The 13,678-nt window shown below is 34.3% G+C and overlaps 1 pseudogene across 1 annotated transcript; it reads left to right on the forward strand.

Moving 5' to 3' along the window:
* The first annotated feature begins 11,185 nt into the window (after window positions 1-11,185).
* On the forward strand, window positions 11,186-12,097 carry LOC137731569 (major strawberry allergen Fra a 1-3 pseudogene; annotated as a pseudogene). Its single transcript, XR_015957986.1, has one exon. The product of XR_015957986.1 is annotated as a major strawberry allergen Fra a 1-3 pseudogene (transcript).
* Window positions 12,098-13,678: the final 1,581 nt, after the last annotated feature.

Consider the following 13,678-nt stretch of genomic DNA (forward strand, 5'->3'; position numbering starts at 1 on the left):
TGAATAATTTATGTAAATACAAAATCTTAATTAATTATTTGAAAACAAAGATTGGAAAATGTTGATTTTGAATTTAAAAATAATAAAAACGAGTTCAATTAAAAGGTTAAAGAAATTATAAAAGTAAAGAAAACAAAGGAAAACGTTTTGAAAACCAAATTGTAAAAGCCTAGGGTTCTGCCGTCCCTTTAACAAATTCAATTTCACCAATTACTTATGAATTTCTACATACATGCTTTGAAGGTTAGGTTTTCCTAATACATATTTTCCTTGTGATTTTCAAGCAAAAACGTATATCTAACATGCAACCCTTCTGTGATGGTCAGATCAAATATAAACATGCAAGACTTATTAAGCTTTATGAAAACCCTTTGAAAAACCATGCAACCCTTGAGGGCATGATGTTTGCCTTAACTGAACTTACAATTACTAATCACAAGAAGCCCACTTCAATTTCAGGGTGATGTTTCAACATAAATTGCATCAAATTACTTGTCTAAAAACCCTAATGGTTGCGAATCACTAAGATAATTTGATAATTTAATCACGGTTATTAATAATTCAAAGCAAGCATGCATCCATTCATAAGCAAATTAATAAAATCACATATTCATGCTAAGGCTCATGGCTTCGCCCTAGTAAACGAAAATTAGTTATGAATAAGTATAAAACAAAAGGAATTTTATTGAAATAGAAAAAGGATAGAAAACACTTTGAAATACAAATCATCAAAGCCTAGCTAAGTTCTCCAAATTGATACCTCTCCACCTCTAATGGCTAATAGCCTTATTTATATTTCTACAAAATAAAACCCTAAAAGGTCTTAGAATAAAACTAGGAAACATAATAAAATAATAAAATAGAAAATAATGGGTTTTCTATTTGAACTAAAATTTGGACTTCTAAGAAAATTAGTCTTTTGACCGACCAATGTTGCAGAGCCTCCTTTATTTATAGGCAAGGCTTTTATGATAACAAGTCTATCGAGGCAGAGTTTTGATGGGACTGTGCTTGCTCGACATTTACTTGAATATTTCTTTTATCTCTTTAATTCCCTTTTTAGCCAAAACTTCATCCAGACTCGGCATCTTTGACTCCAACTAGGACTCTGAATTTGATCTCATTATGCGACTTTTTCATCTTTATTTAATCATTATTTAATCTTAACATAATCTTACTTTTGTGAGGACTCAGTCAAACCAACCCTGTCTTGGGCTAAAAAGCCCACTGGCCTAGGGATGTTGACTAAGCCAAGTATCGTGGCCTTTTCAACCCAGGTTAACCCATCTCAGCCCAAACTGTTATTTTAGGCCCAAACATTGCCCTTCACTTCTGAAATCTTTGGCCATGGACACTTGGCATGAAGGTTTTTAAGAAATGAATATTCTTTAAATTACCCATTATCTTGCATTAATTGCCACAATCCCAATTTACATGACAACTTTGCATCGACTGACACACTTTTCTTTGCTCCTACCACGTGCTAGATTCTTAGGGACAGCTGTTTGAACTCAGCTACTCATGTGCCACGATTTTCTAGACAAAGCAGCTACCGAAAGGTCTTTGGCCTTTCCTTTAATATGACTGCCTTAGAAATTAAGCAGTCACTTTTAAAAATTTCGTTGGGCAACGCAAAGACCGACCTGAGCTGTTTGATTCTTGCAATCATTACAGTGCATACCCCAAAATTCCTCCTAGATTCTCAGACAGAAACCGTAAGGCTCCTTATTGATTCATCTATAAAACCCCAGGGTTCTCTTCTTTCTCTTATCTTGTCTTTGCTCAACAAGACTTTCTGCTTTTAAACTTTAAGTGTTCAACATCTTCTTCTAACAAGTTTTAGCAAAACTCGTAATTTCCCAAAATCCTACACCTTCACTATTGGTTTTGAACAACATCTTCAATCATTCCAAAACTGGTTATTTCAATCTTGATTCATGCCTTGAACGCCATCCCAACCCTAACTCAAACACTGATGGCAACATATCTTTTTTATTCTTCATTCAAGAAGACTATTTAGAAAAGTCATGTATGAGACCATAATTTTCTGGGCCCATGACACGTGACAAGAAGGATCAGAATGCCCATAGCCCATGAAACACAGTCCAGCAAGCTAGGCTTAGGCCTTTTGAAGATATTACTTGCCTCCCAAGTAAGGAAACCCTATTTAAGGTCAAATTATCTTGAGGATTAGGCAAAATAATCAAGATTATAGGAGGGTTTAGTATCTTATCTTAGATTTCCTCCTAGATAGTCTCTTGATTTGATAAAGATTACTTTCCCAACAAAGACTCTTAAGATCCCTATAAATACTCTAGCCTGGGTATTTATCAAGGGGACATCTATCTCTTTTTGGGACTTCTCTCTAAGTCTGATATTCTCAGCAATACCACAATATACATATTCTTTATGTGCCTAATAGAGATCCCTACGTCACCGTCTACCCGTAGACACATCCATGAAAATGAGTGAAAGATACAATCAAATCCATCTTTAAATAATTGAAAATGAGTGAAGAATAATGGTTGAAAAATGAGTGCAAAAATCCAAAAAAAAAAATAAAAAAATAAAAAGAAAAAGAAAGGAACAATTTAAAGCATTTAATACCCCCAGAAACTACATCTTTTTATGATTTTGTAAAGAAACAAATAATTAAATCAAATTAGATAATTAAAAGTGAAAAAAGAACAAAAACCAAATAAACTCAACTAAATAAAATAACGTAGCAAGACAAAAAAAGCACAAACAATGTTGAAGAAGGGGACGATCGGTAATACGTTATTGACCTTAGGTCGGAAGAGTTTGTACCATATCAACTCTTACCTGGGGGTCAGTAGCGTTTTACCGATCCCCCCTTCTTCAATCTTTTTTTTTACTTTCATAACACCAAGTTATTATCTTTCTGTAACGGCCTATCCCGAATATGACGGTTTTTATAATTTTAAAGTGTGGGTACTAAATTGCCTTTCGAGGAGAAATCATTGACTTTTGTTGACCCTCGTATTGTGAGACGTATGACTCATTATGTAAGTATATTCTTGTAGTGCTCGACATTATGAATGCGTGGGTGCAAGTGGACTCGATTTCGAAACTACGACGGAGAGTTTATGGAACTACGAATCCAAAAGATAATTTTGTAAAATTACTATTTTAGATATTTTAATGTCATATTATTATTTTAAATAATTATTGTTTATTATATATTATTATTATATTATTTTATTAGTTTAAGTGGGATTTTGTGGCCGTGGGGCCCACAACCCACTTCCCCCTCCTCTCCCGTGTGTTTTCTCTGGAACCCTCCCGCTCTCTCATCTATCTTTCTCTCTCTTTCTCTCTCCCTTTGTCATTGTGCACAAATTTCCCGACCACGACCACCCAAACCAAGAACACCACGAGCTTTGTCTCATCCTCACGAACCTAGAACACCCAACCTAATCTCAAACTTCTTTCCGGATCGTTGGGATAGTAACAAAATCAAGCCTCGACATTTTTGGTCATTTTCCGGCCAAACCACGGCGAGCTAGCTATCAAGAAAAGTACCATTCTCTTCGCCTCATCGAGAGGTATGATTTTTGTTTTTGAATCATCCAATTTGGTTGAGTATTGAAGAAATTATAACCATTTGAATTTTTCCCAGTTTCCAGCTACCTCCACGCCTTTGCAGGCGTTTCCAGCCATCTTCAACCTTTTTTAGAATCCAAACAAGTATAATCTTGTTTTAAACTTCCCTATCTTCGTTTTGATATATTATGAGTCAAATATGGTTGAGAAATCAGAGAGATATAGCCATTTGAAAATTGCCCATATTTCCGGCCATTTTCTGTAGATTCCGGCGGAGTTCCTGGCGGTCGGCGGCTCCGGTGACTAGAAAATTCCAGGAATATTCTTAGGAATATTTTTGAAATATTCCTTACGTCGACTTTTACAAAATTTTCTTGGGAACTTTCCTAATCTAATTTTGATGCTTCAATTCTGTTTTTGACATCCATTTAGTGGAATTCCAAAGTTTTAACGTAGTTAACTGGCTCGGCATCTCAGTTGACTTTTCAGGTCAATCGTTGACCTTTTCATTGATTTTTTTTTTTACGAAGTTTTCCCAGTACCCCTCTTAGGGTAATTCGACGCCTTGATTCCAAATCCGCACTCTGTTTTCCAAATTCAATTGTTTTAGTAGGGTTTTATTAATTGTTCCTTTTATATTCTTAGGTGCGTTTGTTAATGGCAACCCTATTTTCTTTAACTTACATAGCTCTTTGGCGATGGAATATCTGTGAGTAGACCCTTCTCAAATTGCATGTTTTTATAGAACATTAGGCTTGCATGCATTTCATATTTCATGAATTGAGTATGCTTTATATTATATTTTACGGATTTATATATTTATGGTTTACGGAGAATTTATAATTTTTTAAATTGCTTTTACGAGATATTTATGGTTTATCTATTTACGGTTTATAAAATGGTATGTTTATAGTCTTAACACAATGAAGAAACATAATTCAATTCACAAATCTTGCGAAGAAGATGAAAAGTTTTAGAAGAATTCCAATATCTCTCTCTTTCTTTTCTTACAATTATGTTTTCTTTTTCACACATAATACATCAATTGAAGATCCCTTTTGAACCTTTCTAATACAATGACTTAGAGAGTAAGCTACCAATCACATGTGCACAGCACATGACATTTACAATCCTATCTAATACCATGTACATAACACATGCCATTTACATTTATATCCAATATATAGAAATCACGTTTATGAAATTTCCTATGATTTCAGATGATGAGGTTTTGGTTTTTTTGAGATACATTTTATATGCTTATCTAGTGGATAATCATACAACACATACACACAACCTGAGTATATATACGTCTATAGCCATATGACACAATTGAGGATATTTATGACCTACCCCCAGCTTCACTGACGAAACCAGTGTCGGACAGCTTCACTAGCCACAACTAGTGTCTGTGTGTTATGTATATTTCTTCTTTGGCATAACCCAGAGTCGTACAGCTTCACCAGGTGATGGGACCTACTATATTTCTTCACTAGCGTAACCCAGTGTCATACAGCTTCACCTTCGGATGATGGTTATGCATTTGGGCAACTATGATACATACCCCTAGTTGAATACTTTATTATTTTGAGTTTACGAAGGTTTTATGGATTTGCCTTCGGCTACTATGTTATCATTACCGAGCACTATTTTATACATACATCTTTTATGAACATTTTCATGGCATGCTAGAGTTTTCAGAAAACCTACTATGTAGTACTATATGAGTTTTCAAAATAGGGGGTTAGTATGTTAAAAAAGAAAATGGTTTTGTTATTATTAGTATTATTATTATAAACTTTGGTCCACTCACTCTTTATTTTGTGCCCCTTTTAGGATTTAGAATTGAGGCATACGATCCCGACGTTAGGACACTTCCACATAGATATCTTTGAGTCTTCTCAGTGTAGGACTCATTCCTTTGTTCGTACCTTTTTATAGTAATTCTTTCACATTATTCTTGATTAGTTGTATGCTCTGAACATGTTTCCGCATTTGCATATTTCTTTATATTTACATATTTTATTTACTTTCGTTTACCGATACTACTTGCATGTATGTTAAAATGGTTTCGTCTCCCTCGGGTGTCAACCAACACGTGCCTATCCTGGTATTTAGGGATATCGAAGTCGGGTGTGCCACTTTTCATGCTACAAAGTATACTTTTCGATGCAAAATCTCTTATAATTCAAGTTTAAAATACTCTAAAAGCAAGATAATACTTCTACACTAGATTCACATCCAATCGTGGTTCCAAGGGTGGCATTGCCTGTCTCTGCGCAGTTGGTGGCTCGTGGGAGGAGTGTTTGATGTTGAAAATTAGGCTACATTGAAGTGCATTTAATCATTAAAATCGATTGTCTCCAAACTTAAATTGCGTTCAAGAATTTTTTTTACCTTTCTTATACTTTTCATTGACTTGCAGCTGCATCAGTTTGAGACTCTCTGAAAGTGAGCTTATCATCAAAAGTACATTTTCAACTAATCATTTTTGACTCAGACATATTCCTTTACATCACAGTTTGATATGTTTCAAGAGCCAAAGGCTGAAATCTTTATTTCGATCTTAGTGGCGACGTGCATGGATATTTTCCTGTGGTTGATCATATGTAATGTGTTTTTTTGCTCGAAAATTCATTTTCTACCGACGTTAAACGGGCTTCCAAATAATTGGATAATTCTATCCACCGCCAAAGATGCTGTAGAAACTCTGAAAATCCTTTTAAGATTCTTTACTATCCTTTATTTTCCTACGGTTGTATAAAAGTGATTGCACATTGGTAGATGTCTGATAACTGTTTTGCATATATGATATGTATATGAGACCTTGGCCACTCACTCTAAAGTCAATAATTAGTTGCTGAGTGAATTCTACATCGAAAAATTATCTTAGCTATTTGTCCTGATGCTTAGAGTACAACCATAACATTCTTTATGGATCATAAACAGTTAACCCACATGTAAGAGTGATGAGGACTTGAAAGAAACTACTCCGATGCTAAAATTAGTGTGTATGCATGAAATTCTTTAGCTTTATCCATGTTTCATGGTGGTGGGTATAGGTTAGTTAATTATATCCCGACTCCCTCAAGTTTACGGTGCTAGTTATTTATTTTTAGGAAACTAACGAAAAGTACAAAATTTTTTTAGCTTTAATGAAAAATGATAAATAAAAGTGTAGTGAATAGTACCAGAAAAAGATAAAAATGTGATTTTTCGTTAAAAGTGAATAGTACCAGGAGTATTTCGTTAAAACTCACTTTATTTTTTTGTTCTTAATTTTACTCCCACTTATGCTTCTTTTTTATCTCCAAACATGTGCCCTTCGAAAGTAACAACAACAACAACAAAGTATTTTCCCATTAAATAGGGTCGGCTAATGTGCCCTTCGAGAGTGCGGAGAGGAATATTCTACGTGGAAGTTTATATCATTTGAAATTTCATTATGCCATGTGCATGATCTACGATCATGACATGTGATGTGGTGCGGAGAGGAATATTCTATGTGCAAGTTTATATCATTTGAAATTTCATTATGCCATGTGCATGATCTTCGATCATGACATGTGATATGTGGGGCCTTTCCCTATTAGCACTACGTTGGGAGTTAAGTGGGTTGTTATTTTCGTGGATGATTGCACCCATATGATCTAGTATTGGAGCTAGAAAACGGGATCATACTACCATGTGATGGGTGGGTTGCCTTGGCCCTGCGTGATGATGCTGGGTCCCTTGGCCGGTGTGTTGGGTGAGTACCTCGTAGTTGTCGATATGTGGATCTTTTATGTGTGACTCACTAGTTGGGTCCCAAGTGGAGGGTCAGGTTGAATATCCCACATTAGGTAGAGATAGAGAAAAATAAGAGTTTCAATATCCTAACCCCACACCAACATATACCGAGATCTTTTGTGATAGAACCTCACACGTGTTGAAGTGTGCAAGGGAATTAATAAGTTAGAGACAATATCGGTGTTGTTGGAAGTGGACATTTAGCCTGTCTCTTTGATAATTTGACATTATCAACATAAGGACTCTCATTAAATTGCAATGTTATGCGTTGCCAAGTGTTTTAGTCAAACAGGTTCGGATGATTGATTTAAAATATCATTGCGTTAGTGTTTCTGAAACTTCGAGATGATATTTAGGATGAACTTCTTTGATTAGCTCGAATAGTAATGAGCAATAATAAGTCGAGCTAATATTTGTACATTTCTATGTCACGACTTTAGTTTCGTTTTATGCATGCATGCTTATTTGTTCTTTTTATGTATTCTACTAGAAGAAAGTTGAGGTTCTACCGTAAAATCGATTGGCAATATGAGGAGTAGCACAAATACTCATAAGCACATGTAACATCATTTCTTTCTCCGTTGTGAGATTTACTCTCAACATACCCTCTTAGGTGTGGCGAATTTTCAAATCTAGCACTTGGACAATACAAATAGGGTGATGTACATCACGTGTAGCGATTGGACATCACACGCATGACAACATGCTCTGATACCATGAAGAAACTTTTTAGGCTCAGCATGGTCCACCTCCAATATTGTCGATATTGTCCCAACTTAATCACATATTATTTGGTATTGAGTTTTGTCACAAAATGTCTCAATAATATTACTAGTGGAAACTCTCATATAATAATTGTATATTATGTCATATAACTAATGTACAATACTATTCTCCAATATGCAGCCTCACGAGTTGCCCGACATGGGGTCACAAAAGGAAACCAAATGCCACATTGGAAACTAATCAAGCCAACATTCCAAAGCTAATGCAAATTTTTTAAGTGCCCAATCATCATTTAGGGACTAGTGTCAACGCAACTTTTCAAAACCAATTAGTCATTATCCTCAAGTTGGTACTAGCACAACTTTTTGATAGCCCAACTTAAGGAGGTAAATTCGAGCCCGAAAAATTGGGCTTGAGACGTGTAGAAAGAATAGTCTGCTCTGATACTATGAAGAAAGTTAAGGTTATATTCTCTAACACGCCTGCTCACTAGTGGCCCGACATGAGGTCACAAGGGAAACTAATTCCCACATCGGGAACTAATCAAGTCACTGTACTTGGAGCTAACATAATCTTTATATATAAACCTCTTTTGGAGTCACAAGCTTCACCAAAAAATTTTGGACAAAAATGCCCCCAAAACAAAAAATTTCAAAAGCAACCCAAAATAATACACCAAATAATGCATGGGTATTTTTATCATTCTAATAGTGTTTGTTTAATAATTAATTCTTTTTGTACATTTTTTTTAATTAGTACCTCATAATAGGCTAACAATAATGTGATTCAGTCAGTTGTTCATTAAATATTATTTTTTCCATTTTTAAAACATTCAAAACATTTTAAGAGGCGTGCCGATTATAAAAAGGATCTTTTGCACGTGCATAATACTGTGATTAAATTAGTTATCAAATAATTTTTTTTAACAAACAATATTATCTACATGGGGAGGGGTGGGCTTAAGCCTCACAATGAGTTAGCAATAATATGATTCAATCAGTTGTTTATTATATATTATTTTCTCTATTCTTAATGTAAATTCAATAGAATGTTGATGAAAATTGAAAGACCAATTTATTATGTGAATTCAGCTGCTTTGATTGGTTTTGAGGAGTTTTTTTCTAGCATGATTTAAGATTATTCATTTACTTCAAATATTTGACTTTCATTTTGTCAATTTATGCATATAAACATATTTAAAACGTGTAAGTCGCGTGTAGCATGCCGTGATTCAAAAAATGTCTTTTGCACATGCGTGAGTGCATGCATGAATGCTAGTTTTTCGAAAGCCGAGTCATTATTGAGGACTAGAGCCAATGCATCTTTTCAAGGCCCAATATTTTTAAGCAGGAGTTTCAAAAGCCCAGCTTAAAGAGGTGAATTCGATCCCAGAAAATTGAGCGAGGGCATGTCAAAGGAATAATCTGCTTTGATACCATGAAGAAAGTTGAGGTTCCATTATAAAATCAATTGACAATATGAAGAATATACATATAAGCACTGCAAGATTCTATATTTCTTTGATGTGCGATGGATACTCTCAACAATACATTTAGTGCTTTTCATAAAAAACCTAAGGGAAATTTTATTTAAACCCATATAACCTCTTTCTGCACCCAACTTAAATTTTAAATGTGAATTGCCTTTTTTACGCTATTGCATAATTACAATCAAGTACAAGATGAAATTAATTATAAAATTAAAATTTATCACTAAAACCACTCAATAATGAAACCCTATCATCACATCAAACCCTACTATCATGCAATCTTTATCTTCATTCTAGTTAAAATTCCAAGACGCTTTCATAGAGAAAAACGTACTCTTCCTGACCGAAGGATAGTGATTTTCAAGTTTTGAATCCTCCAATTGAGGTATGAATCAATTTATGCAATTTTTTTCTTCTTTTGATTTCATTTTTTTGGTATCTAAGAGCAAAATTAGCGCATTCACTGTGACGCACGCCTAGAAGATAAACCTAAGTTAAAGTCGGTAATAAAATAAATGTTCAATTTATAGCCTAGACTAGAGATGTAATTTTCTTGGCCTTTTGGCTGACAACTATAGCATCCACATAGATTAGTATGTACTTGTTTATGGGAAAACAGTCTTTCTGATAAAATACAGTCTCGTTTGGAGAGCACACAACAAACTATCTTTATGCTTTCTAAACTGCAAGTTGCCTATTTTGTGTAACTTAACCATTGATTCATTGAATATAATATAACAACCATTGATTCATTGAATATAATTTATAAGCTCTAAATAATTAAGCTTGAACTTGGAAAATGTAAAGCAAGGATCGAACATTAGTATTGAGATGATACAATTTTTTTAACTTAGACTCAATTGTTACACCATATCCAGTATCTACCAGGTCTTTGACTTTGTCAGAGTGACAAATATGAAGCAAAAAAACGATTAAGCACGAGACAAATGTGATATATATTGCTCCCTTTAATCCTTGAATGAGTTGTACAATATTGATTTTGGGTTTTTATTTTTTGAATGGGTGCAAAGATAAATTTTATAAATTGAATTAAGTTTATAAGAGTAATTTAGGTAGTGAGTTTGGGTTTAAAAAGATATTGATAGTTTAATTAAAAGTAATATGAAAATAAATAATAAATTATATGTAAAAAAATATTATATGAGTTCAAATTAAATTTTCCGAAATCTAATCAACTTTAAATCCCTAGTTTGACGAGTCAGTAGGTGTCGATTGTCACGGGAAACGTTGATCAAAGATGCGATAACAAATGCTAAACAATTCGACAACAAAAATTGAATTATTAAAAAGTCGGCTGTGTATAACAGCGCAAGACACACCGCATCCGCATTGCATTTGTATGATCGGACAAAAAAAAACTAAATTATTGTACGTCATCAGGATAAAATTAATTTCTCTCAGCTTTGCTTAATGATTCATATCATCCAGTCTATGGGTGCATGCAGCCCAAGCGGGTTTCAATAGCCCACGGACAATATTGTTTTATTTGAGCTATATATATGATCATTTTTTCTTATAAAATAGGAAATGACAGAGAAACTAAAAGAAAATTAGGTTAGTCCACCTCGCGGAGCAATTGGGCATTTCTTTATTCAATTTCCAGATGGTTCTTTCCTTGATTACATTGCAAATTTCCTTGTACAAAAGTAATGGTTCCCACGTCTACGACGAATAAACCTTTTGATCCACACCTTCAGCCTCAGCCTATAAATACCAATACATCCTCCTCACTTATTCACAGCTCAAAATCTCCCAATACATCATCTTTCTTTCTTAGTCTTCCTCTTCATCAGTTATTATTTTCCCACATCCTAAACACATCTCAGAATCATGGGTCTTTTCACATACGAATCTGAGTTTACTTCCGTCATTCCCCCTGCTAGGTTGTACAATGCCTTTGTCCTTGATGCTGACAACCTCATCCCCAAGATTGCACCACAGGCAGTGAAGAGCACTGAGATCCTTGAAGGAGATGGAGGAGTTGGAACCATTAAGAAGATCAACTTTGGTGAAGGTAGCACATACAGCTATGTGAAGCATAGAATCGATGGGCTTGACAAGGACAACTTTGTGTACAAGTATAGTGTGATTGAGGGAGATGCCATCTCTGAGACAATTGAGAAGATTTCTTATGAGACTAAGTTGGTAGCTTCTGGCAGTGGTTCCATCATCAAGAGCACCAGCCACTACCACACTAAGGGTGATGTTGAGATCAAGGAAGAACATGTCAAGGCTGGCAAAGAGAAGGCCTCCCACCTCTTCAAGTTGATTGAGAACTACCTCTTGGAGCACCAGGATGCCTACAACTAAACATTGTTTGTTGCTGCATTCATGTGTTATTCAGTCTCGTGTCATCTTTTCCATGAAATATTGGTGTGGTTTTAATCCCTTTTATATTCTTTTTCCCTTCGAAAACTGGCTTCTACGTAATATTGAAGGTTTGATTAAAGAGTGAATGCTGTATTTCCTTTCATCTGCAATAATAAATAAAAATGAAATTTATGGATCTGATGATTCTTGCAAGTTTTGTTTTGCAATATTGTTGGGACAATAATGTTAAGCTCCACTTTTATAGCTCCATGAGTTTTGCTAGTCACATAAGAATCGACACTTCAATTACCAACTAATCATAAATCCATAAAAATTGGATACATTTGGATCTCTAGCTACCACGTAATAGCATAAATTAAAGTGATGAAATGAAAAATCTGATTTCATTTTCCTTGTAAACCAATTTGTAAATCATACCATAATACGTACCCATGAGCTAACACACTCACATCCGTTGGCGGCTCTTACTTCTTGCAATCTAATTTTTCTTAGTTGGTCTGGTTTCTGATTTTTCAGATTAGTGCACATCATGGCATACAGGTTAGATCCCCTTTCCTAATGTGTTATTATATTTTTATTCCCAAAATATTTGGTGTTTCAAACCTTTATAACTTTTAGAGGGGTTAGGCTCATGACATCCTCTATTTTTCTTGTATATCTCATTTTGCTTTCAAGAAGGATCGCTTTTATGTCTTCCCTCTTTTATTTGTATTTTTCTTGTTGTCTTAAAGAGGATTAGATTTATGTCTCCCCTTTTTTTCTTGTATATTCCATTTTGTTTTAGAGGTATAAGGTTTATATTCCGCTCAATTAGGTGTAATTTTTTTTATTCAATAATTTTTCTTGTACCATCGAAGTTTTTTAAGAGCTTAGAAAATTATCTAAAAGTTGGAATAAATATGAGGGAAAGAGAATCCATGAGGGGAGTTTGGAAAATTAATTTTCCCATGAATGTTGCCCATGCTAATAGGACATACCAATATCTTACATTAATTTTGGCCAAAGAAAGCAGGAAGCCGTCTCTACAACATGATCTAAAAAAAATCAAGCTTGGTGTGCTAAGTCCATATATGATATTGAAATTTCTAGTGGAATATTCTAAATCACTTGTCCGCTTTCATAGTGAGTCAATTCTGGTTGCCAAGTACAATTATATCGAATATACCCTTGATTATTTTTCTTAATGCTTAGAATACGGTAATTATCAACTGTTATATTCAAATATGTTAAGGTTCTTTTTTTTTTTTTTTTTCTTTTCGAATCTGTTAGAAGAAATATTACAATCAATTACTAATGTTTACAATCTGCAGAGACAGTACTTTCGTTATTTAGTAGTTGGAGGGTAGGAAAATTCATGATCAATTGCTTCATAGCTTGCCTGCAACTGGTTTGGATTTTTGATTCATATAATAGTGAACTACAAGAGTAGAACAACAAAGTTCTGGAGTTCAACAGTTTGGATAGAAAAACTCCGAAGTTTATTTGATTAATGATTATTTCTTGAAAGTTACATTGAGAGCCAAACAGCTTAATGAACACAGCGTTGCGAAAACGTAGGGACTGTAGGAAATTAAACAACAGAAATTTGAACGAAAATATGATTATTTTTTAACCCCCTTTTCACAATGTTAGTAATTAAGAAAAAATGCCTCATGATTTAAATAAAAATAATTTAAAATTATTTGGACAACTGAAATTATAATCTACGTTTAATTCCTTACCAAAGTATGTTTGGACCTATTGTTTCTACATTGTCCA

Source organism: Pyrus communis, chromosome 16 (assembly GCF_041283825.1).
Source record: "Pyrus communis isolate YQ-2024b chromosome 16, ASM4128382v1, whole genome shotgun sequence".
NCBI lineage: Eukaryota > Viridiplantae > Streptophyta > Magnoliopsida > Rosales > Rosaceae > Pyrus > Pyrus communis.